The following is a 21,863-nucleotide window of genomic DNA, read 5'->3' as shown; positions in this document are numbered from 1 at the left end:
TCCTTAGGTCGCTGACTCAGAAGAGTATAACTTTTTCAGCAGTTGTACCAAGTTTTGGACTTATGCCTAGTGTTTCCCCAAAATCAAGTAATTCCCTGAGCGGGAATCAAACCCAGGCCGCGGTGGTAAAAGAACCGAATCTGAACCACTGGACCAAAAGGGAGAGAGAAAAAGACATTTCGCAGTGAGGGGCTAAACAGCGATTTTATTCCTCGGCTCACTTTTTGTCTATTCCCAAATGCAACTACTTGCAATCTAAGGGGATGTAGCTCAGAGGAATAGAGCATTAGTTGAACGTACGAAGACCTGGGGGCAATCCTCAGCAGCTTCAAGAAACCACCAAACTCAGCAGATTAATTTCTTAAAGGGAACATATGCTTCTGTCGAACCTCTGACCATCTAGGGGATGGCGTTTGACTGCATTTGTCACCCTTTGATAGCTCAGTTGGTAGAGCGGAGGACTGTAGGTGAAATTGCTGTAATCCTTAGGTCGCTGGTTCAAATCCGGCTCAAAGGATTGTACTTTTTCTTGTGGTTTACGCCAACTTTTTGACAGCAGTGCACCTTGACATGTGCTTGACAAAAAATATATTTCCCTGAGAGAAGAAATCTTCACTTGTTGACCTATGAAAGGAATGTTGGTAGAGCAGCAGAGAGTTCTCGAGATTGCAACAGTCCTTAGGTCGCTGACTCAGAAGAGTATAACTTTTTCAGCAGTTGTACCAAGTTTTGGACTCATGCCTAGTGTTTCCCCAAAATCAAGTAATTCCCTGAGCGGGAATCAAACCCAGGCCGCGGTGGTAAAAGAACCGAATCTGAACCACTGGACCAAAAGGGAGAGAGAAAAAGACATTTCGCAGTGAGGGAGCTAAACAGCGATTTTATTCCTCGGCTCACTTTTTGTCTATTCCCAAATGCAACTACTTGCAATCTAAGGGGATGTAGCTCAGAGGAATAGAGCATTAGTTGAACGTACGAAGACCTGGGGGCAATCCTCAGCAGCTTCAAGAAACCACCAAACTCAGCAGATTAATTTCTTAAAGGGAACATATGCTTCTGTCGAACCTCTGACCATCTAGGGAATGGCGTTTGACTGTATTTGTCACCCTTTGATAGCTCAGTTGGTAGAGCGGAGGACTGTAGGTGAAATTGCTGTAATCCTTAGGTCGCTGGTTCAAATCCGGCTCAAAGGATTGTACTTTTTCTTGTGGTTTACGCCAACTTTTTGACAGCAGTGCACCTTGACATGTGCTTGACAAAAAATATATTTCCCTGAGAGAAGAAATCTTCACTTGTTGACCTATGAAAGGAATGTTGGTAGAGCAGCAGAGAGTTCTCGAGATTGCAACAGTCCTTAGGTCGCTGACTCAGAAGAGTATAACTTTTTCAGCAGTTGTACCAAGTTTTGGACTTATGCCTAGTGTTTCCCCAAAATCAAGTAATTCCCTGAGCGGGAATCAAACCCAGGCCGCGGTGGTAAAAGAACCGAATCTGAACCACTGGACCAAAGGGAGAGAGAAAAAGACAATTCGCAGTGAGGGAGCTAAACAGCGATTTTATTCCTCGGCTCACTTTTTGTCTATTCCCAAATGCAACTACTTGCAATCTAAGGGGATGTAGCTCAGAGGAATAGAGCATTAGTTGAACGTACGAAGACCTGGGGGCAATCCTCAGCAGCTTCAAGAAACCACCAAACTCAGCAGATTAATTTCTTAAAGGGAACATATGCTTCTGTCGAACCTCTGACCATCTAGGGGATGGCGTTTGACTGTATTTGTCACCCTTTGATAGCTCAGTTGGTAGAGCGGAGGACTGTAGGTGAAATTGCTGTAATCCTTAGGTCGCTGGTTCAAATCCGGCTCAAAGGATTGTACTTTTTCTTGTGGTTTACGCCAACTTTTTGACAGCAGTGCACCTTGACATGTGCTTGACAAAAAATATATTTCCCTGAGAGAAGAAATCTTCACTTGTTGACCTATGAAAGGAATGTTGGTAGAGCAGCAGAGAGTTCTCGAGATTGCAACAGTCCTTAGGTCGCTGACTCAGAAGAGTATAACTTTTTCAGCAGTTGTACCAAGTTTTGGACTTATGCCTAGTGTTTCCCCAAAATCAAGTAATTCCCTGAGCGGGAATCAAACCCAGGCCGCGGTGGTAAAAGAACCGAATCTGAACCACTGGACCAAAAGGGAGAGAGAAAAAGACATTTCGCAGTGAGGGAGCTAAACAGCGATTTTCTTCCTCGGCTCACTTTTTGTCTATTCCCAAATGCAACTACTTGCAATCTAAGGGGATGTAGCTCAGAGGAATAGAGCATTAGTTGAACGTACGAAGACCTGGGGGCAATCCTCAGCAGCTTCAAGAAACCACCAAACTCAGCAGATTAATTTCTTAAAGGGAACATATGCTTCTGTCGAACCTCTGACCATCTAGGGAATGGCGTTTGACTGTATTTGTCACCCTTTGATAGCTCAGTTGGTAGAGCGGAGGACTGTAGGTGAAATTGCTGTAATCCTTAGGTCGCTGGTTCAAATCCGGCTCAAAGGATTGTACTTTTTCTTGTGGTTTACGCCAACTTTTTGACAGCAGTGCACCTTGACATGTGCTTGACAAAAAATATATTTCCCTGAGAGAAGAAATCTTCACTTGTTGACCTATGAAAGGAATGTTGGTAGAGCAGCAGAGAGTTCTCGAGATTGCAACAGTCCTTAGGTCGCTGACTCAGAAGAGTATAACTTTTTCAGCAGTTGTACCAAGTTTTGGACTCATGCCTAGTGTTTCCCCAAAATCAAGTAATTCCCTGAGCGGGAATCAAACCCAGGCCGCGGTGGTAAAAGAACCGAATCTGAACCACTGGGTCAAAAGGAAGAGAGAAAAAGACATTTCGCAGTGAGGGGGCTAAACAGCGATTTTCTTCCTCGGCTGACTTTTTGTCTATTCCCGAATGCAACTACTTGCAATCTAAGGGGATGTAGCTCAGTGGAATAGAGCATTAGTTGAACGTACGAAGACCTTGGGGCAATCCTCAGCAGCTCCAAGAAACCACCAAACTCAGCAGATTAATTTCTTAAAGGGAACATTTGCTTCTGCCGAACCTCTGACCATCTAGGGGATGACGTTGACTGTATTTTTCACCCTTTAAAAGCTCATTTGGTAGAGCGGAGGACTGTAGGTGAAATTGCTGTAATCCTTAGGTCGCTGGTTCAAATCCGGCTCAAAGGATTGTACTTTTTCTTGTGGTTTACGCCAACTTTTTGACAGCAGTGCACCTTGACATGTGCTTGACAAAAATATATTTCCCTGAGAGAAGAAATCTTCACTTGTTGACCTATGAAAGGAATGTTGGTAGAGCAGCAGAGAGTTCTCGAGATTGCAACAGTCCTTAGGTCGCTGACTCAGAAGAGTATAACTTTTTCAGCAGTTGTACCAAGTTTTGGACTTATGCCTAGTGTTTCCCCAAAATCAAGTAATTCCCTGAGCGGGAATCAAACCCAGGCCGCGGTGGTAAAAGAACCGAATCTGAACCACTGGACCAAAAGGGAGAGAGAAAAAGACAATTCGCAGTGAGGGAGCTAAACAGCGATTTTCTTCCTCGGCTCACTTTTTGTCTATTCCCAAATGCAACTACTTGCAATCTAAGGGGATGTAGCTCAGAGGAATAGAGCATTAGTTGAACGTACGAAGACCTGGGGGCAATCCTCAGCAGCTTCAAGAAACCACCAAACTCAGCAGATTAATTTCTTAAAGGGAACATATGCTTCTGTCGAACCTCTGACCATCTAGGGGATGGCGTTTGACTGTATTTGTCACCCTTTGATAGCTCAGTTGGTAGAGCGGAGGACTGTAGGTGAAATTGCTGTAATCCTTAGGTCGCTGGTTCAAATCCGGCTCAAAGGATTGTACTTTTTCTTGTGGTTTACGCCAACTTTTTGACAGCAGTGCACCTTGACATGTGCTTGACAAAAATATATTTCCCTGAGAGAAGAAATCTTCACTTGTTGACCTATGAAAGGAATGTTGGTAGAGCAGCAGAGAGTTCTCGAGATTGCAACAGTCCTTAGGTCGCTGACTCAGAAGAGTATAACTTTTTCAGCAGTTGTACCACGTTTTGGACTTATGCCTAGTGTTTCCCCAAAATCAAGTAATTCCCTGAGCGGGAATCAAACCCAGGCCGCGGTGGTAAAAGAACCGAATCTGAACCACTGGACCAAAAGGGAGAGAGAAAAAGACAATTTGCAGTGAGGGAGCTAAACAGCGATTTTCTTCCTTGGCTCACTTTTTGTCTATTCCCAAATGCAACTACTTGCAATCTAAGGGGATGTAGCTCAGAGGAATAGAGCATTAGTTGAACGTACGAAGACCTGGGGGCAATCCTCAGCAGCTTCAAGAAACCACCAAACTCAGCAGATTAATTTCTTAAAGGGAACATATGCTTCTGTCGAACCTCTGACCATCTAGGGAATGGCGTTTGACTGTATTTGTCACCCTTTGATAGCTCAGTTGGTAGAGCGGAGGACTGTAGGTGAAATTGCTGTAATCCTTAGGTCGCTGGTTCAAATCCGGCTCAAAGGATTGTACTTTTTCTTGTGGTTTACGCCAACTTTTTGACAGCAGTGCACCTTGACATGTGCTTGACAAAAATATATTTCCCTGAGAGAAGAAATCTTCACTTGTTGACCTATGAAAGGAATGTTGGTAGAGCAGCAGAGAGTTCTCGAGATTGCAACAGTCCTTAGGTCGCTGACTCAGAAGAGTATAACTTTTTCAGCAGTTGTACCAAGTTTTGGACTCATGCCTAGTGTTTCCCCAAAATCAAGTAATTCCCTGAGCGGGAATCAAACCCAGGCCGCGGTGGTAAAAGAACCGAATCTGAACCACTGGACCAAAAGGGAGAGAGAAAAGACATTTCGCAGTGAGGGGGCTAAACAGCGATTTTTCTTCCTCGGCTCACTTTTTGTCTATTCCCAAATGCAACTACTTGCAATCTAAGGGGATGTAGCTCAGAGGAATAGAGCATTAGTTGAACGTACGAAGACCTGGGGGCAATCCTCAGCAGCTTCAAGAAACCACCAAACTCAGCAGATTAATTTCTTAAAGGGAACATATGCTTCTGTCGAACCTCTGACCATCTAGGGAATGGCGTTTGACTGTATTTGTCACCCTTTGATAGCTCAGTTGGTAGAGCGGAGGACTGTAGGTGAAATTGCTGTAATCCTTAGGTCGCTGGTTCAAATCCGGCTCAAAGGATTGTACTTTTTCTTGTGGTTTACGCCAACTTTTTGACAGCAGTGCACCTTGACATGTGCTTGACAAAAATATATTTCCCTGAGAGAAGAAATCTTCACTTGTTGACCTATGAAAGGAATGTTGGTAGAGCAGCAGAGAGTTCTCGAGATTGCAACAGTCCTTAGGTCGCTGACTCAGAAGAGTATAACTTTTTCAGCAGTTGTACCAAGTTTTGGACTTATGCCTAGTGTTTCCCCAAAATCAAGTAATTCCCTGAGCGGGAATCAAACCCAGGCCGCGGTGGTAAAAGAACCGAATCTGAACCACTGGACCAAAAGGGAGAGAGAAAAAGACATTTCGCAGTGAGGGGGCTAAACAGCGATTTTCTTCCTCGGCTCACTTTTTGTCTATTCCCAAATGCAACTACTTGCAATCTAAGGGGATGTAGCTCAGAGGAATAGAGCATTAGTTGAACGTACGAAGACCTGGGGGCAATCCTCAGCAGCTTCAAGAAACCACCAAACTCAGCAGATTAATTTCTTAAAGGGAACATATGCTTCTGTCGAACCTCTGACCATCTAGGGATGGCGTTTGACTGCATTTGTCACCCTTTGATAGCTCAGTTGGTAGAGCGGAGGACTGTAGGTGAAATTGCTGTAATCCTTAGGTCGCTGGTTCAAATCCGGCTCAAAGGATTGTACTTTTTCTTGTGGTTTACGCCAACTTTTTGACAGCAGTGCACCTTGACATGTGCTTGACAAAAATATATTTCCCTGAGAGAAGAAATCTTCACTTGTTGACCTATGAAAGGAATGTTGGTAGAGCAGCAGAGAGTTCTCGAGATTGCAACAGTCCTTAGGTCGCTGACTCAGAAGAGTATAACTTTTTCAGCAGTTGTACCAAGTTTTGGACTTATGCCTAGTGTTTCCCCAAAATCAAGTAATTCCCTGAGCGGGAATCAAACCCAGGCCGCGGTGGTAAAAGAACCGAATCTGAACCACTGGACCAAAAGGGAGAGAGAAAAAGACATTTCGCAGTGAGGGGGCTAAACAGCGATTTTCTTCCTCGGCTCACTTTTTGTCTATTCCCAAATGCAACTACTTGCAATCTAAGGGGATGTAGCTCAGTGGAATAGAGCATTAGTTGAACGTACGAAGACCTGGGGGCAATCCTCAGCAGCTTCAAGAAACCACCAAACTCAGCAGATTAATTTCTTAAAGGGAACATATGCTTCTGTCGAACCTCTGACCATCTAGGGAATGGCGTTTGACTGTATTTGTCACCCGATAGCTCAGTTGGTAGAGCGGAGGACTGTAGGTGAAATTGCTGTAATCCTTAGGTCGCTGGTTCAAATCCGGCTCAAAGGATTGTACTTTTTCTTGTGGTTTACGCCAACTTTTTGACAGCAGTGCACCTTGACATGTGCTTGACAAAAATATATTTCCCTGAGAGAAGAAATCTTCACTTGTTGACCTATGAAAGGAATGTTGGTAGAGCAGCAGAGAGTTCTCGAGATTGCAACAGTCCTTAGGTCGCTGACTCAGAAGAGTATAACTTTTTCAGCAGTTGTACCAAGTTTTGGACTTATGCCTAGTGTTTCCCCAAAATCAAGTAATTCCCTGAGCGGGAATCAAACCCAGGCCGCGGTGGTAAAAGAACCGAATCTGAACCACTGGACCAAAAGGGAGAGAGAAAAAGACATTTCGCAGTGAGGGGGCTAAACAGCGATTTTCTTCCTCGGCTCACTTTTTGTCTATTCCCAAATGCAACTACTTGCAATCTAAGGGGATGTAGCTCAGAGGAATAGAGCATTAGTTGAACGTACGAAGACCTGGGGGCAATCCTCAGCAGCTTCAAGAAACCACCAAACTCAGCAGATTAATTTCTTAAAGGGAACATATGCTTCTGTCGAACCTCTGACCATCTAGGGAATGGCGTTTGACTGTATTTGTCACCCTTTGATAGCTCAGTTGGTAGAGCGGAGGACTGTAGGTGAAATTGCTGTAATCCTTAGGTCGCTGGTTCAAATCCGGCTCAAAGGATTGTACTTTTTCTTGTGGTTTACGCCAACTTTTTGACAGCAGTGCACCTTGACATGTGCTTGACAAAAATATATTTCCCTGAGAGAAGAAATCTTCACTTGTTGACCTATGAAAGGAATGTTGGTAGAGCAGCAGAGAGTTCTCGAGATTGCAACAGTCCTTAGGTCGCTGACTCAGAAGAGTATAACTTTTTCAGCAGTTGTACCAAGTTTTGGACTTATGCCTAGTGTTTCCCCAAAATCAAGTAATTCCCTGAGCGGGAATCAAACCCAGGCCGCGGTGGTAAAAGAACCGAATCTGAACCACTGGACCAAAAGGGAGAGAGAAAAAGACATTTCGCAGTGAGGGGCTAAACAGCGATTTTCTTCCTCGGCTCACTTTTTGTCTATTCCCAAATGCAACTACTTGCAATCTAAGGGGATGTAGCTCAGAGGAATAGAGCATTAGTTGAACGTACGAAGACCTGGGGGCAATCCTCAGCAGCTTCAAGAAACCACCAAACTCAGCAGATTAATTTCTTAAAGGGAACATATGCTTCTGTCGAACCTCTGACCATCTAGGGAATGGCGTTTGACTGTATTTGTCACCCTTTGATAGCTCAGTTGGTAGAGCGGAGGACTGTAGGTGAAATTGCTGTAATCCTTAGGTCGCTGGTTCAAATCCGGCTCAAAGGATTGTACTTTTTCTTGTGGTTTACGCCAACTTTTTGACAGCAGTGCACCTTGACATGTGCTTGACAAAAATATATTTCCCTGAGAGAAGAAATCTTCACTTGTTGACCTATGAAAGGAATGTTGGTAGAGCAGCAGAGAGTTCTCGAGATTGCAACAGTCCTTAGGTCGCTGACTCAGAAGAGTATAACTTTTTCAGCAGTTGTACCAAGTTTTGGACTTATGCCTAGTGTTTCCCCAAAATCAAGTAATTCCCTGAGCGGGAATCAAACCCAGGCCGCGGTGGTAAAAGAACCGAATCTGAACCACTGGACCAAAAGGGAGAGAGAAAAAGACATTTCGCAGTGAGGGGGCTAAACAGCGATTTTCTTCCTCGGCTCACTTTTTGTCTATTCCCAAATGCAACTACTTGCAATCTAAGGGGATGTAGCTCAGAGGAATAGAGCATTAGTTGAACGTACGAAGACCTGGGGGCAATCCTCAGCAGCTTCAAGAAACCACCAAACTCAGCAGATTAATTTCTTAAAGGGAACATATGCTTCTGTCGAACCTCTGACCATCTAGGGAATGGCGTTTGACTGTATTTGTCACCCTTTGATAGCTCAGTTGGTAGAGCGGAGGACTGTAGGTGAAATTGCTGTAATCCTTAGGTCGCTGGTTCAAATCCGGCTCAAAGGATTGTACTTTTTCTTGTGGTTTACGCCAACTTTTTGACAGCAGTGCACCTTGACATGTGCTTGACAAAAATATATTTCCCTGAGAGAAGAAATCTTCACTTGTTGACCTATGAAAGGAATGTTGGTAGAGCAGCAGAGAGTTCTCGAGATTGCAACAGTCCTTAGGTCGCTGACTCAGAAGAGTATAACTTTTTCAGCAGTTGTACCAAGTTTTGGACTTATGCCTAGTGTTTCCCCAAAATCAAGTAATTCCCTGAGCGGGAATCAAACCCAGGCCGCGGTGGTAAAAGAACCGAATCTGAACCACTGGACCAAAAGGGAGAGAGAAAAAGACATTTCGCAGTGAGGGGGCTAAACAGCGATTTTCTTCCTTGGCTCACTTTTTGTCTATTCCCAAATGCAACTACTTGCAATCTAAGGGGATGTAGCTCAGAGGAATAGAGCATTAGTTGAACGTACGAAGACCTGGGGGCAATCCTCAGCAGCTTCAAGAAACCACCAAACTCAGCAGATTAATTTCTTAAACGGAACATATGCTTCTGTCGAACCTCTGACCATCTAGGGAATGGCGTTTGACTGCATTTGTCACCCTTTGATAGCTCAGTTGGTAGAGCGGAGGACTGTAGGTGAAATTGCTGTAATCCTTAGGTCGCTGGTTCAAATCCGGCTCAAAGGATTGTACATTTTCTTGTGGTTTACGCCAACTTTTTGACAGCAGTGCACCTTGACATGTGCTTGACAAAAATATATTTCCCTGAGAGAAGAAATCTTCACTTGTTGACCTATGAAAGGAATGTTGGTAGAGCAGCAGAGAGTTCTCGAGATTGCAACAGTCCTTAGGTCGCTGACTCAAGTCGCTTTGGATAAAACCGTCTGCTAAATGGCATATATTATTATTATTATTATATTACTCAGAAGAGTATAACTTTTTCAGCAGTTGTACCAAGTTTTGGACTCATGCCTAGTGTTTCCCCAAAATCAAGTAATTCCCTGAGCGGGAATCAAACCCAGGCCGCGGTGGTAAAAGAACCGAATCTGAACCACTGGACCAAAAGGGAGAGAGAAAAAGACATTTCGCAGTGAGGGAGCTAAACAACGATTTTATTCCTCGGCTCACTTTTTGTCTATTCCCAAATGCAACTACTTGCAATCTAAGGGGATGTAGCTCAGTGGAATAGAGCATTAGTTGAACGTACGAAGACCTGGGGGCAATCCTCAGCAGCTTCAAGAAACCACCAAACTCAGCAGATTAATTTCTTAAAGGGAACATATGCTTCTGTCGAACCTCTGACCATCTAGGGAATGGCGTTTGACTGTATTTGTCACCCTTTGATAGCTCAGTTGGTAGAGCGGAGGACTGTAGGTGAAATTGCTGTAATCCTTAGGTCGCTGGCTCAAAGGATTGTACTTTTTCTTGTGGTTTACGCCAACTTTTTGACAGCAGTGCACCTTGACATGTGCTTGACAAAAATATATTTCCCTGAGAGAAGAAATCTTCACTTGTTGACCTATGAAAGGAATGTTGGTAGAGCAGCAGAGAGTTCTCGAGATTGCAACAGTCCTTAGGTCGCTGACTCAGAAGAGTATAACTTTTTCAGCAGTTGTACCAAGTTTTGGACTCATGCCTAGTGTTTCCCCAAAATCAAGTAATTCCCTGAGCGGGAATCAAACCCAGGCCGCGGTGGTAAAAGAACCGAATCTGAACCACTGGACCAAAAGGGAGAGAGAAAAAGACATTTCGCAGTGAGGGGGCTAAACAGCGTTTTTTTCTTCCTCGGCTCACTTTTTGTCTATTCCCAAATGCAACTACTTGCAATCTAAGGGGATGTAGCTCAGAGGAATAGAGCATTAGTTGAACGTACGAAGACCTGGGGGCAATCCTCAGCAGCTTCAAGAAACCACCAAACTCAGCAGATTAATTTCTTAAAGGGAACATATGCTTCTGTCGAACCTCTGACCATCTAGGGAATGGCGTTTGACTGTATTTGTCACCCTTTGATAGCTCAGTTGGTAGAGCGGAGGACTGTAGGTGAAATTGCTGTAATCCTTAGGTCGCTGGTTCAAATCCGGCTCAAAGGATTGTACTTTTTCTTGTGGTTTACGCCAACTTTTTGACAGCAGTGCACCTTGACATGTGCTTGACAAAAATATATTTCCCTGAGAGAAGAAATCTTCACTTGTTGACCTATGAAAGGAATGTTGGTAGAGCAGCAGAGAGTTCTCGAGATTGCAACAGTCCTTAGGTCGCTGACTCAGAAGAGTATAACTTTTTCAGCAGTTGTACCAAGTTTTGGACTTATGCCTAGTGTTTCCCCAAAATCAAGTAATTCCCTGAGCGGGAATCAAACCCAGGCCGCGGTGGTAAAAGAACCGAATCTGAACCACTGGACCAAAAGGGAGAGAGAAAAGACATTTCGCAGTGAGGGGCTAAACAGCGATTTTCTTCCTCGGCTCACTTTTTGTCTATTCCCAAATGCAACTACTTGCAATCTAAGGGGATGTAGCTCAGAGGAATAGAGCATTAGTTGAACGTACGAAGACCTGGGGGCAATCCTCAGCAGCTTCAAGAAACCACCAAACTCAGCAGATTAATTTCTTAAAGGGAACATATGCTTCTGTCGAACCTCTGACCATCTAGGGAATGGCGTTTGACTGTATTTGTCACCCTTTGATAGCTCAGTTGGTAGAGCGGAGGACTGTAGGTGAAATTGCTGTAATCCTTAGGTCGCTGGTTCAAATCCGGCTCAAAGGATTGTACTTTTTCTTGTGGTTTACGCCAACTTTTTGACAGCAGTGCACCTTGACATGTGCTTGACAAAAATATATTTCCCTGAGAGAAGAAATCTTCACTTGTTGACCTATGAAAGGAATGTTGGTAGAGCAGCAGAGAGTTCTCGAGATTGCAACAGTCCTTAGGTCGCTGACTCAGAAGAGTATAACTTTTTCAGCAGTTGTACCAAGTTTTGGACTTATGCCTAGTGTTTCCCCAAAATCAAGTAATTCCCTGAGCGGGAATCAAACCCAGGCCGCGGTGGTAAAAGAACCGAATCTGAACCACTGGACCAAAAGGGAGAGAGAAAAAGACATTTCGCAGTGAGGGGCTAAACAGCGATTTTCTTCCTCGGCTCACTTTTTGTCTATTCCCAAATGCAACTACTTGCAATCTAAGGGGATGTAGCTCAGAGGAATAGAGCATTAGTTGAACGTACGAAGACCTGGGGGCAATCCTCAGCAGCTTCAAGAAACCACCAAACTCAGCAGATTAATTTCTTAAAGGGAACATATGCTTCTGTCGAACCTCTGACCATCTAGGGAATGGCGTTTGACTGTATTTGTCACCCTTTGATAGCTCAGTTGGTAGAGCGGAGGACTGTAGGTGAAATTGCTGTAATCCTTAGGTCGCTGGTTCAAATCCGGCTCAAAGGATTGTACTTTTTCTTGTGGTTTACGCCAACTTTTTGACAGCAGTGCACCTTGACATGTGCTTGACAAAAATATATTTCCCTGAGAGAAGAAATCTTCACTTGTTGACCTATGAAAGGAATGTTGGTAGAGCAGCAGAGAGTTCTCGAGATTGCAACAGTCCTTAGGTCGCTGACTCAGAAGAGTATAACTTTTTCAGCAGTTGTACCAAGTTTTGGACTCATGCCTAGTGTTTCCCCAAAATCAAGTAATTCCCTGAGCGGGAATCAAACCCAGGCCGCGGTGGTAAAAGAACCGAATCTGAACCACTGGACCAAAAGGGAGAGAGAAAAAGACATTTCGCAGTGAGGGAGCTAAACAGCGATTTTCTTCCTCGGCTCACTTTTTGTCTATTCCCAAATGCAACTACTTGCAATCTAAGGGGATGTAGCTCAGAGGAATAGAGCATTAGTTGAACGTACGAAGACCTGGGGGCAATCCTCAAGCTTCAAGAAACCACCAAACTCAGCAGATTAATTTCTTAAAGGGAACATATGCTTCTGTCGAACCTCTGACCATCTAGGGAATGGCGTTTGACTGTATTTGTCACCCTTTGATAGCTCAGTTGGTAGAGCGGAGGACTGTAGGTGAAATTGCTGTAATCCTTAGGTCGCTGGTTCAAATCCTGGCTCAAAGGATTGTACTTTTTCTTGTGGTTTACGCCAACTTTTTGACAGCAGTGCACCTTGACATGTGCTTGACAAAAATATATTTCCCTGAGAGAAGAAATCTTCACTTGTTGACCTATGAAAGGAATGTTGGTAGAGCAGCAGAGAGTTCTCGAGATTGCAACAGTCCTTAGGTCGCTGACTCAGAAGAGTATAACTTTTTCAGCAGTTGTACCAAGTTTTGGACTCATGCCTAGTGTTTCCCCAAAATCAAGTAATTCCCTGAGCGGGAATCAAACCCAGGCCGCGGTGGTAAAAGAACCGAATCTGAACCACTGGACCAAAAGGGAGAGAGAAAAAGACATTTCGCAGTGAGGGGGCTAAACAGCGATTTTCTTCCTCGGCTCACTTTTTGTCTATTCCCGAATGCAACTACTTGCAATCTAAGGGGATGTAGCTCAGTGGAATAGAGCATTAGTTGAACGTACGAAGACCTGGGGGCAATCCTCAGCAGCTTCAAGAAACCACCAAACTCAGCAGATTAATTTCTTAAAGGGAACATATGCTTCTGTCGAACCTCTGACCATCTAGGGAATGGCGTTTGACTGTATTTGTCACCCTTTGATAGCTCAGTTGGTAGAGCGGAGGACTGTAGGTGAAATTGCTGTAATCCTTAGGTCGCTGGTTCAAATCCGGCTCAAAGGATTGTACTTTTTCTTGTGGTTTACGCCAACTTTTTGACAGCAGTGCACCTTGACATGTGCTTGACAAAAATATATTTCCCTGAGAGAAGAAATCTTCACTTGTTGACCTATGAAAGGAATGTTGGTAGAGCAGCAGAGAGTTCTCGAGATTGCAACAGTCCTTAGGTCGCTGACTCAGAAGAGTATAACTTTTTCAGCAGTTGTACCAAGTTTTGGACTTATGCCTAGTGTTTCCCCAAAATCAAGTAATTCCCTGAGCGGGAATCAAACCCAGGCCGCGGTGGTAAAAGAACCGAATCTGAACCACTGGACCAAAAGGGAGAGAAAAAGACATTTCGCAGTGAGGGAGCTAAACAGCGATTTTATTCCTCGGCTCACTTTTTGTCTATTCCCAAATGCAACTACTTGCAATCTAAGGGGATGTAGCTCAGAGGAATAGAGCATTAGTTGAACGTACGAAGACCTGGGGGCAATCCTCAGCAGCTTCAAGAAACCACCAAACTCAGCAGATTAATTTCTTAAAGGGAACATATGCTTCTGTCGAACCTCTGACCATCTAGGGAATGGCGTTTGACTGTATTTGTCACCCTTTGATAGCTCAGTTGGTAGAGCGGAGGACTGTAGGTGAAATTGCTGTAATCCTTAGGTCGCTGGTTCAAATCCGGCTCAAAGGATTGTACTTTTTCTTGTGGTTTACGCCAACTTTTTGACAGCAGTGCACCTTGACATGTGCTTGACAAAAATATATTTCCCTGAGAGAAGAAATCTTCACTTGTTGACCTATGAAAGGAATGTTGGTAGAGCAGCAGAGAGTTCTCGAGATTGCAACAGTCCTTAGGTCGCTGACTCAGAAGAGTATAACAGAAGAGTATTTTTCAGCAGTTGTACCAAGTTTTGGACTTATGCCTAGTGTTTCCCCAAAATCAAGTAATTCCCTGAGCGGGAATCAAACCCAGGCCGCGGTGGTAAAAGAACCGAATCTGAACCACTGGACCAAAAGGGAGAGAGAAAAAGACATTTCGCAGTGAGGGAGCTAAACAGCGATTTTCTTCCTCGGCTCACTTTTTGTCTATTCCCAAATGCAACTACTTGCAATCTAAGGGGATGTAGCTCAGAGGAATAGAGCATTAGTTGAACGTACGAAGACCTGGGGGCAATCCTCAGCAGCTTCAAGAAACCACCAAACTCAGCAGATTAATTTCTTAAAGGGAACATATGCTTCTGTCGAACCTCTGACCATCTAGGGAATGGCGTTTGACTGTATTTGTCACCCTTTGATAGCTCAGTTGGTAGAGCGGAGGACTGTAGGTGAAATTGCTGTAATCCTTAGGTCGCTGGTTCAAATCCGGCTCAAAGGATTGTACTTTTTCTTGTGGTTTACGCCAACTTTTTGACAGCAGTGCACCTTGACATGTGCTTGACAAAAATATATTTCCCTGAGAGAAGAAATCTTCACTTGTTGACCTATGAAAGGAATGTTGGTAGAGCAGCAGAGAGTTCTCGAGATTGCAACAGTCCTTAGGTCGCTGACTCAGAAGAGTATAACTTTTTCAGCAGTTGTACCAAGTTTTGGACTCATGCCTAGTGTTTCCCCAAAATCAAGTAATTCCCTGAGCGGGAATCAAACCCAGGCCGCGGTGGTAAAAGAACCGAATCTGAACCACTGGACCAAAAGGGAGAGAGAAAAAGACATTTCGCAGTGAGGGAGCTAAACAGCGATTTTATTCCTCGGCTCACTTTTTGTCTATTCCCAAATGCAACTACTTGCAATCTAAGGGGATGTAGCTCAGAGGAATAGAGCATTAGTTGAACGTACGAAGACCTGGGGGCAATCCTCAGCAGCTTCAAGAAACCACCAAACTCAGCAGATTAATTTCTTAAAGGGAACATATGCTTCTGTCGAACCTCTGACCATCTAGGGAATGGCGTTTGACTGTATTTGTCACCCTTTGATAGCTCAGTTGGTAGAGCGGAGGACTGTAGGTGAAATTGCTGTAATCCTTAGGTCGCTGGTTCAAATCCGGCTCAAAGGATTGTACTTTTTCTTGTGGTTTACGCCAACTTTTTGACAGCAGTGCACCTTGACATGTGCTTGACAAAAATATATTTCCCTGAGAGAAGAAATCTTCACTTGTTGACCTATGAAAGGAATGTTGGTAGAGCAGCAGAGAGTTCTCGAGATTGCAACAGTCCTTAGGTCGCTGACTCAGAAGAGTATAACTTTTTCAGCAGTTGTACCAAGTTTTGGACTCATGCCTAGTGTTTCCCCAAAATCAAGTAATTCCCTGAGCGGGAATCAAACCCAGGCCGCGGTGGTAAAAGAACCGAATCTGAACCACTGGACCAAAAGGGAGAGAGAAAAAGACATTTCGCAGTGAGGGGGCTAAACAGCGATTTTCTTCCTCGGCTCACTTTTTGTCTATTCCCAAATGCAACTACTTGCAATCTAAGGGGATGTAGCTCAGAGGAATAGAGCATTAGTTGAACGTACGAAGACCTGGGGGCAATCCTCAGCAGCTTCAAGAAACCACCAAACTCAGCAGATTAATTTCTTAAAGGGAACATATGCTTCTGTCGAACCTCTGACCATCTAGGGAATGGCGTTTGACTGTATTTGTCACCCTTTGATAGCTCAGTTGGTAGAGAGGAGGACTGTAGGTGAAATTGCTGTAATCCTTAGGTCGCTGGTTCAAATCCGGCTCAAAGGATTGTACTTTTTCTTGTGGTTTACGCCAACTTTTTGACAGCAGTGCACCTTGACATGTGCTTGACAAAAATATATTTCCCTGAGAGAAGAAATCTTCACTTGTTGACCTATGAAAGGAATGTTGGTAGAGCAGCAGAGAGTTCTCGAGATTGCAACAGTCCTTAGGTCGCTGACTCAGAAGAGTATAACTTTTTCAGCAGTTGTACCACGTTTTGGACTTATGCCTAGTGTTTCCCCAAAATCAAGTAATTCCCTGAGCGGGAATCAAACCCAGGCCGCGGTGGTAAAAGAACCGAATCTGAACCACTGGACCAAAAGGGAGAGAGAAAAAGACATTTCGCAGTGAGGGAGCTAAACAGCGATTTTATTCCTCGGCTCACTTTTTGTCTATTCCCAAATGCAACTACTTGCAATCTAAGGGGATGTAGCTCAGAGGAATAGAGCATTAGTTGAACGTACGAAGACCTGGGGGCAATCCTCAGCAGCTTCAAGAAACCACCAAACTCAGCAGATTAATTTCTTAAAGGGAACATATGCTTCTGTCGAACCTCTGACCATCTAGGGAATGGCGTTTGACTGTATTTGTCACCCTTTGATAGCTCAGTTGGTAGAGCGGAGGACTGTAGGTGAAATTGCTGTAATCCTTAGGTCGCTGGTTCAAATCCGGCTCAAAGGATTGTACTTTTTCTTGTGGTTTACGCCAACTTTTTGACAGCAGTGCACCTTGACATGTGCTTGACAAAAATATATTTCCCTGAGAGAAGAAATCTTCACTTGTTGACCTTTGAAAGGAATGTTGGTAGAGCAGCAGAGAGTTCTCGAGATTGCAACAGTCCTTAGGTCGCTGACTCAGAAGAGTATAACTTTTTCAGCAGTTGTACCACGTTTTGGACTTATGCCTAGTGTTTCCCCAAAATCAAGTAATTCCCTGAGCGGGAATCAAACCCAGGCCGCGGTGGTAAAAGAACCGAATCTGAACCACTGGACCAAAAGGGAGAGAGAAAAAGACATTTCGCAGTGAGGGAGCTAAACAGCGATTTTATTCCTCGGCTCACTTTTTGTCTATTCCCAAATGCAACTACTTGCAATCTAAGGGGATGTAGCTCAGAGGAATAGAGCATTAGTTGAACGTACGAAGACCTGGGGGCAATCCTCAGCAGCTTCAAGAAACCACCAAACTCAGCAGATTAATTTCTTAAAGGGAACATATGCTTCTGTCGAACCTCTGACCATCTAGGGAATGGCGTTTGACTGTATTTGTCACCCTTTGATAGCTCAGTTGGTAGAGCGGAGGACTGTAGGTGAAATTGCTGTAATCCTTAGGTCGCTGGTTCAAATCCGGCTCAAAGGATTGTACTTTTTCTTGTGGTTTACGCCAACTTTTTGACAGCAGTGCACCTTGACATGTGCTTGACGAAAAATATATTTCCCTGAGAGAAGAAATCTTCACTTGTTGACCTATGAAAGGAATGTTGGTAGAGCAGCAGAGAGTTCTCGAGATTGCAACAGTCCTTAGGTCGCTGACTCAAGTCGCTTTGGATAAAACCGTCTGCTAAATGGCATATATTATTATTATTATTATATTACTCAGAAGAGTATAACTTTTTCAGCAGTTGTACCAAGTTTTGGACTCATGCCTAGTGTTTCCCCAAAATCAAGTAATTCCCTGAGCGGGAATCAAACCCAGGCCGCGGTGGTAAAAGAACCGTATCTGAACCACTGGACCAAAAGGGAGAGAGAAAAAGACAATTCGCAGTGAGGGAGCTAAACAGCGATTTTATTCCTCGGCTCACTTTTTGTCTATTCCCATATGCAACTACTTGCAATCTAAGGGGATGTAGCTCAGAGGAATAGAGCATTAGTTGAACGTACGAAGACCTGGGGGCAATCCTCAGCAGCTTCAAGTAACCACCAAACTCAGCAGATTAATTTCTTAAAGGGAACATATGCTTCTGTCGAACCTCTGACCATCTAGGGAATGGCGTTTGACTGTATTCGTCACCCTTTGATAGCTCAGTTGGTAGAGCGGAGGACTGTAGGTGAAATTGCTGTAATCCTTAGGTCGCTGGTTCAAATCCGGCTCAAAGGATTGTACTTTTTCTTGTGGTTTACGCCAATTTTTTGACAGCAGTGCACCTTGACATGTGCTTGACAATAAATATATTTCCCTGAGGGAAGAAATCTTCACTTGTTGACCTTTGAAAGGAATGTTGGTAGAGCAGCAGAGAGTTCTCGAGATTGCAACAATCCTTAGGTCGCTGACTCAGAAGAGTATAACTTTTTCAGCAGTTGTACCACGTTTTGGACTTATGCCTAGTGTTTCCCCAAAATCAAGTAATTCCCTGAGCGGGAATCAAACCCAGGCCGCGGTGGTAAAAGAACCGAATCTGAACCACTGGACCAAAAGGGAGAGAGAAAAAGACATTTCGCAGTGAGGGAGCTAAACAACGATTTTATTCCTCGGCTCACTTTTTGTCTATTCCCAAATGCAACTACTTGCAATCTAAGGGGATGTAGCTCAGTGGAATAGAGCATTAGTTGAACGTACGAAGACCTGGGGGCAATCCTCAGCAGCTTCAAGAAACCACCAAACTCAGCAGATTAATTTCTTAAAGGGAACATATGCTTCTGTCGAACCTCTGACCATCTAGGGAATGGCGTTTGACTGTATTCGTCACCCTTTGATAGCTCAGTTGGTAGAGCGGAGGACTGTAGGTGAAATTGCTGTAATCCTTAGGTCGCTGGTTCAAATCCGGCTCAAAGGATTGTACTTTTTCTTGTGGTTTACGCCAATTTTTTGACAGCAGTGCACCTTGACATGTGCTTGACAATAAATATATTTCCCTGAGGGAAGAAATCTTCACTTGTTGACCTTTGAAAGGAATGTTGGTAGAGCAGCAGAGAGTTCTCGAGATTGCAACAATCCTTAGGTCGCTGACTCAGAAGAGTATAACTTTTTCAGCAGTTGTACCACGTTTTGGACTTATGCCTAGTGTTTCCCCAAAATCAAGTAATTCCCTGAGCGGGAATCAAACCCAGGCCGCGGTGGTAAAAGAACCGTATCTGAACCACTGGACCAAAAGGGAGAGAGAAAAAGACATTTCGCAGTGAGGGAGCTAAACAGCGATTTTATTCCTCGGCTCACTTTTTGTCTATTCCCAAATGCAACTACTTGCAATCTAAGGGGATGTAGCTCAGAGGAATAGAGCATTAGTTGAACGTACGAAGACCTGGGGGCAATCCTCAGCAGCTTCAAGAAACCACCAAACTCAGCAGATTAATTTCTTAAAGGGAACATATGCTTCTGTCGAACCTCTGACCATCTAGGGAATGGCGTTTGACTGTATTTGTCACCCTTTGATAGCTCAGTTGGTAGAGCGGAGGACTGTAGGTGAAATTGCTGTAATCCTTAGGTCGCTGGTTCAAATCCGGCTCAAAGGATTATAATTTTCTTGTGGTTTACGCCAACTTTTTGACAGCAGTGCACCTTGACATGTGCTTGACAAAAATATATTTCCCTGAGAGAAGAAATCTTCACTTGTTGACCTATGAAAGGAATGTTGGTAGAGCAGCAGAGAGTTCTCGAGATTGCAACAGTCCTTAGGTCCTGACTCAAGTCGCTTTGGATAAAACCGTCTGCTAAATGGCATATATTATTATTATTATTATATTACTCAGAAGAGTATAACTTTTTCAGCAGTTGTACCAAGTTTTGGACTCATGCCTAGTGTTTCCCCAAAATCAAGTAATTCCCTGAGCGGGAATCAAACCCAGGCCGCGGTGGTAAAAGAACCGAATCTGAACCACTGGACCAAAAGGGAGAGAGAAAAAGACATTTCGCAGTGAGGGAGCTAAACAACGATTTTATTCCTCGGCTCACTTTTTGTCTATTCCCAAATGCAACTACTTGCAATCTAAGGGGATGTAGCTCAGTGGAATAGAGCATTAGTTGAACGTACGAAGACCTGGGGCAATCCTCAGCAGCTTCAAGAAACCACCAAACTCAGCAGATTAATTTCTTAAAGGGAACATATGCTTCTGTCGAACCTCTGACCATCTAGGGAATGGCGTTTGACTGTATTTGTCACCCTTTGATAGCTCAGTTGGTAGAGCGGAGGACTGTAGGTGAAATTGCTGTAATCCTTAGGTCGCTGGTTCAAATCCGGCTCAAAGGATTGTACTTTTTCTTGTGGTTTACGCCAACTTTTTGACAGCAGTGCACCTTGACATGTGCTTGACAAAAAATATATTTCCCTGAGAGAAGAAATCTTCACTTGTTGACCTATGAAAGGAATGTTGGTAGAGCAGCAGAGAGTTCTCGAGATTGCAACAGTCCTTAGGTCGCTGACTCAGAAGAGTATAACTTTTTCAGCAGTTGTACCACGTTTTGGACTTATGCCTAGTGTTTCCCCAAAATCAAGTAATTCCCTGAGCGGGAATCAAACCCAGGCCGCGGTGGTAAAAGAACCGTATCTGAACCACTGGACCAAAAGGGAGAGAGAAAAAGACCATTCGCAGTGAGGGAGCTAAACAGCGATTTTATTCCTCGGCTCACTTTTTGTCTATTCCCATATGCAACTACTTGCAATCTAAGGGGATGTAGCTCAGAGGAATAGAGCATTAGTTGAACGTACGAAGACCTGGGGGCAATCCTCAGCAGCTTCAAGAAACCACCAAACTCAGCAGATTAATTTCTTAAAGGGAACATATGCTTCTGTCGAACCTCTGACCATCTAGGGAATGGCGTTTGACTGTATTTGTCACCCTTTGATAGCTCAGTTGGTAGAGCGGAGGACTGTAGGTGAAATTGCTGTAATCCTTAGGTCGCTGGTTCAAATCCGGCTCAAAGGATTGTACTTTTTCTTGTGGTTTACGCCAATTTTTTGACAGCAGTGCACCTTGACATGTGCTTGACAAAAATATATTTCCCTGAGGAAGAAATCTTCACTTGTTGACCTTTGAAAGGAATGTTGGTAGAGCAGCAGAGAGTTCTCGAGATTGCAACAGTCCTTAGGTCGCTGACTCAGAAGAGTATAACTTTTTCAGCAGTTGTACCACGTTTTGGACTTATGCCTAGTGTTTCCCCAAAATCAAGTAATTCCCTGAGCGGGAATCAAACCCAGGCCGCGGTGGTAAAAGAACCGTATCTGAACCACTGGACCAAAAGGGAGAGAGAAAAAGACATTCGCAGTGAGGGAGCTAAACAGCGATTTTATTCCTCGGCTCACTTTTTGTCTATTCCCAAATGCAACTACTTGCAATCTAAGGGGATGTAGCTCAGAGGAATAGAGCATTAGTTGAACGTACGAAGACCTGGGGGCAATCCTCAGCAGCTTCAAGAAACCACCAAACTCAGCAGATTAATTTCTTAAAGGGAACATATGCTTCTGTCGAACCTCTGACCATCTAGGGAATGGCGTTTGACTGTATTTGTCACCCTTTGATAGCTCAGTTGGTAGAGCGGAGGACTGTAGGTGAAATTGCTGTAATCCTTAGGTCGCTGGTTCAAATCTGGCTCAAAGGATTGTACTTTTTCTTGTGGTTTACGCCAACTTTTTGACAGCAGTGCACCTTGACATGTGCTTGACAATAAATATATTTCCCTGAGGGAAGAAATCTTCACTTGTTGACCTTTGAAAGGAATGTTGGTAGAGCAGCAGAGAGTTCTCGAGATTGCAACAGTCCTTAGGTCGCTGACTCAGAAGAGTATAACTTTTTCAGCAGTTGTACCACGTTTTGGACTTATGCCTAGTGTTTCCCCAAAATCAA

The 21,863-nt window shown here is 44.0% G+C and overlaps 29 non-coding genes across 29 annotated transcripts; all 29 read left to right on the top strand.

Moving 5' to 3' along the window:
• The first annotated feature begins 430 nt into the window (after window positions 1–430).
• trnay-gua lies at window positions 431–517 on the top strand. Its single transcript is given in 2 exon segments — window positions 431–467; window positions 482–517. It is a non-coding gene; the product is annotated as a tRNA-Tyr (tRNA).
• A 589-nt stretch (window positions 518–1,106) lies between these two features.
• Window positions 1,107–1,193, top strand: trnay-gua. Its single transcript is given in 2 exon segments — window positions 1,107–1,143; window positions 1,158–1,193. It is a non-coding gene; the product is annotated as a tRNA-Tyr (tRNA).
• Window positions 1,194–1,781: 588 nt separating this feature from the next.
• trnay-gua lies at window positions 1,782–1,868 on the top strand. Its single transcript is given in 2 exon segments — window positions 1,782–1,818; window positions 1,833–1,868. It is a non-coding gene; the product is annotated as a tRNA-Tyr (tRNA).
• A 589-nt stretch (window positions 1,869–2,457) lies between these two features.
• Window positions 2,458–2,544, top strand: trnay-gua. Its single transcript is given in 2 exon segments — window positions 2,458–2,494; window positions 2,509–2,544. It is a non-coding gene; the product is annotated as a tRNA-Tyr (tRNA).
• Window positions 2,545–3,807: 1,263 nt separating this feature from the next.
• On the top strand, window positions 3,808–3,894 carry trnay-gua. The gene is given in 2 exon segments: window positions 3,808–3,844; window positions 3,859–3,894. It is a non-coding gene; the product is annotated as a tRNA-Tyr (tRNA).
• Window positions 3,895–4,482: 588 nt separating this feature from the next.
• Window positions 4,483–4,569, top strand: trnay-gua. The gene is given in 2 exon segments: window positions 4,483–4,519; window positions 4,534–4,569. It is a non-coding gene; the product is annotated as a tRNA-Tyr (tRNA).
• A 588-nt stretch (window positions 4,570–5,157) lies between these two features.
• Window positions 5,158–5,244, top strand: trnay-gua. Its single transcript is given in 2 exon segments — window positions 5,158–5,194; window positions 5,209–5,244. It is a non-coding gene; the product is annotated as a tRNA-Tyr (tRNA).
• Window positions 5,245–5,831: 587 nt separating this feature from the next.
• Window positions 5,832–5,918, top strand: trnay-gua. The gene is given in 2 exon segments: window positions 5,832–5,868; window positions 5,883–5,918. It is a non-coding gene; the product is annotated as a tRNA-Tyr (tRNA).
• A 1,260-nt stretch (window positions 5,919–7,178) lies between these two features.
• Window positions 7,179–7,265, top strand: trnay-gua. Its single transcript is given in 2 exon segments — window positions 7,179–7,215; window positions 7,230–7,265. It is a non-coding gene; the product is annotated as a tRNA-Tyr (tRNA).
• A 587-nt stretch (window positions 7,266–7,852) lies between these two features.
• trnay-gua lies at window positions 7,853–7,939 on the top strand. Its single transcript is given in 2 exon segments — window positions 7,853–7,889; window positions 7,904–7,939. It is a non-coding gene; the product is annotated as a tRNA-Tyr (tRNA).
• A 588-nt stretch (window positions 7,940–8,527) lies between these two features.
• On the top strand, window positions 8,528–8,614 carry trnay-gua. The gene is given in 2 exon segments: window positions 8,528–8,564; window positions 8,579–8,614. It is a non-coding gene; the product is annotated as a tRNA-Tyr (tRNA).
• Window positions 8,615–9,202: 588 nt separating this feature from the next.
• Window positions 9,203–9,289, top strand: trnay-gua. The gene is given in 2 exon segments: window positions 9,203–9,239; window positions 9,254–9,289. It is a non-coding gene; the product is annotated as a tRNA-Tyr (tRNA).
• Window positions 9,290–10,605: 1,316 nt separating this feature from the next.
• Window positions 10,606–10,692, top strand: trnay-gua. The gene is given in 2 exon segments: window positions 10,606–10,642; window positions 10,657–10,692. It is a non-coding gene; the product is annotated as a tRNA-Tyr (tRNA).
• Window positions 10,693–11,278: 586 nt separating this feature from the next.
• Window positions 11,279–11,365, top strand: trnay-gua. Its single transcript is given in 2 exon segments — window positions 11,279–11,315; window positions 11,330–11,365. It is a non-coding gene; the product is annotated as a tRNA-Tyr (tRNA).
• A 587-nt stretch (window positions 11,366–11,952) lies between these two features.
• On the top strand, window positions 11,953–12,039 carry trnay-gua. Its single transcript is given in 2 exon segments — window positions 11,953–11,989; window positions 12,004–12,039. It is a non-coding gene; the product is annotated as a tRNA-Tyr (tRNA).
• Window positions 12,040–12,625: 586 nt separating this feature from the next.
• Window positions 12,626–12,713, top strand: trnay-gua. The gene is given in 2 exon segments: window positions 12,626–12,662; window positions 12,677–12,713. It is a non-coding gene; the product is annotated as a tRNA-Tyr (tRNA).
• A 588-nt stretch (window positions 12,714–13,301) lies between these two features.
• On the top strand, window positions 13,302–13,388 carry trnay-gua. The gene is given in 2 exon segments: window positions 13,302–13,338; window positions 13,353–13,388. It is a non-coding gene; the product is annotated as a tRNA-Tyr (tRNA).
• Window positions 13,389–13,974: 586 nt separating this feature from the next.
• trnay-gua lies at window positions 13,975–14,061 on the top strand. The gene is given in 2 exon segments: window positions 13,975–14,011; window positions 14,026–14,061. It is a non-coding gene; the product is annotated as a tRNA-Tyr (tRNA).
• Window positions 14,062–14,658: 597 nt separating this feature from the next.
• trnay-gua lies at window positions 14,659–14,745 on the top strand. Its single transcript is given in 2 exon segments — window positions 14,659–14,695; window positions 14,710–14,745. It is a non-coding gene; the product is annotated as a tRNA-Tyr (tRNA).
• Window positions 14,746–15,333: 588 nt separating this feature from the next.
• Window positions 15,334–15,420, top strand: trnay-gua. Its single transcript is given in 2 exon segments — window positions 15,334–15,370; window positions 15,385–15,420. It is a non-coding gene; the product is annotated as a tRNA-Tyr (tRNA).
• Window positions 15,421–16,008: 588 nt separating this feature from the next.
• trnay-gua lies at window positions 16,009–16,095 on the top strand. The gene is given in 2 exon segments: window positions 16,009–16,045; window positions 16,060–16,095. It is a non-coding gene; the product is annotated as a tRNA-Tyr (tRNA).
• Window positions 16,096–16,683: 588 nt separating this feature from the next.
• trnay-gua lies at window positions 16,684–16,770 on the top strand. Its single transcript is given in 2 exon segments — window positions 16,684–16,720; window positions 16,735–16,770. It is a non-coding gene; the product is annotated as a tRNA-Tyr (tRNA).
• A 588-nt stretch (window positions 16,771–17,358) lies between these two features.
• Window positions 17,359–17,445, top strand: trnay-gua. The gene is given in 2 exon segments: window positions 17,359–17,395; window positions 17,410–17,445. It is a non-coding gene; the product is annotated as a tRNA-Tyr (tRNA).
• Window positions 17,446–18,096: 651 nt separating this feature from the next.
• trnay-gua lies at window positions 18,097–18,183 on the top strand. Its single transcript is given in 2 exon segments — window positions 18,097–18,133; window positions 18,148–18,183. It is a non-coding gene; the product is annotated as a tRNA-Tyr (tRNA).
• Window positions 18,184–18,772: 589 nt separating this feature from the next.
• trnay-gua lies at window positions 18,773–18,859 on the top strand. The gene is given in 2 exon segments: window positions 18,773–18,809; window positions 18,824–18,859. It is a non-coding gene; the product is annotated as a tRNA-Tyr (tRNA).
• Window positions 18,860–19,448: 589 nt separating this feature from the next.
• On the top strand, window positions 19,449–19,535 carry trnay-gua. Its single transcript is given in 2 exon segments — window positions 19,449–19,485; window positions 19,500–19,535. It is a non-coding gene; the product is annotated as a tRNA-Tyr (tRNA).
• A 647-nt stretch (window positions 19,536–20,182) lies between these two features.
• trnay-gua lies at window positions 20,183–20,269 on the top strand. Its single transcript is given in 2 exon segments — window positions 20,183–20,219; window positions 20,234–20,269. It is a non-coding gene; the product is annotated as a tRNA-Tyr (tRNA).
• A 589-nt stretch (window positions 20,270–20,858) lies between these two features.
• trnay-gua lies at window positions 20,859–20,945 on the top strand. The gene is given in 2 exon segments: window positions 20,859–20,895; window positions 20,910–20,945. It is a non-coding gene; the product is annotated as a tRNA-Tyr (tRNA).
• Window positions 20,946–21,531: 586 nt separating this feature from the next.
• On the top strand, window positions 21,532–21,618 carry trnay-gua. The gene is given in 2 exon segments: window positions 21,532–21,568; window positions 21,583–21,618. It is a non-coding gene; the product is annotated as a tRNA-Tyr (tRNA).
• The last annotated feature ends 245 nt before the right edge of the window (window positions 21,619–21,863 follow it).

The sequence above is a fragment of the Oncorhynchus gorbuscha genome, unplaced genomic scaffold (genome assembly GCF_021184085.1).
Source record: "Oncorhynchus gorbuscha isolate QuinsamMale2020 ecotype Even-year unplaced genomic scaffold, OgorEven_v1.0 Un_scaffold_2867, whole genome shotgun sequence".
NCBI classification, from domain to species: Eukaryota; Metazoa; Chordata; class Actinopteri; order Salmoniformes; family Salmonidae; genus Oncorhynchus; species Oncorhynchus gorbuscha.
This window is presented reverse-complemented; position numbering and strand designations above follow the sequence as displayed.